Source organism: Myotis davidii, unplaced genomic scaffold (genome assembly GCF_000327345.1).
Source record: "Myotis davidii unplaced genomic scaffold, ASM32734v1 scaffold114, whole genome shotgun sequence".
NCBI lineage: Eukaryota > Metazoa > Chordata > Mammalia > Chiroptera > Vespertilionidae > Myotis > Myotis davidii.
Window position 1 is genome coordinate 75,149 of NW_006285918.1, and position 475 is coordinate 75,623.

The window sequence follows — 475 nt, forward strand, 5'->3', positions numbered from 1 at the left end:
GCTGAGAGTAATGCATCAATAAAACTTCAATTTTCAACAACATGAATGAATCTTGAGAGTATCATGCTAAGTGAAATAAGTCAAACAGAAAAGGACAAGAACCATATAATTTCATTTATATCATATCTAATAAAAGACAAAAAGGGTAATTGACCATACCTTCGCTATGCTTCCCATTGGCTAATCAGGGTGATATGCAAATTAACCTCCAACCAAGATGGCAGCCAGCAGCCATGCAGCTGAAGTGAGCAGGGGGCTTGCTTGCTCCAGTGATGGAGGAAGCCAAGCTTCCCCACCTGCTGGGGCCCAGCTCTAAGCTCCAAAAGCAACAAAGTTTCAATTATAGACACTAAACAAACCCCCAATACCTGCTTTCAGCAGGCCATGGCCTCAGAGCTGGAGCCGGCTCTCAGGTCCAGTGACAGCAACAAAGTTTCAATTATAGAAGGTAAATAAATCCCAGAATAAAAAAAGA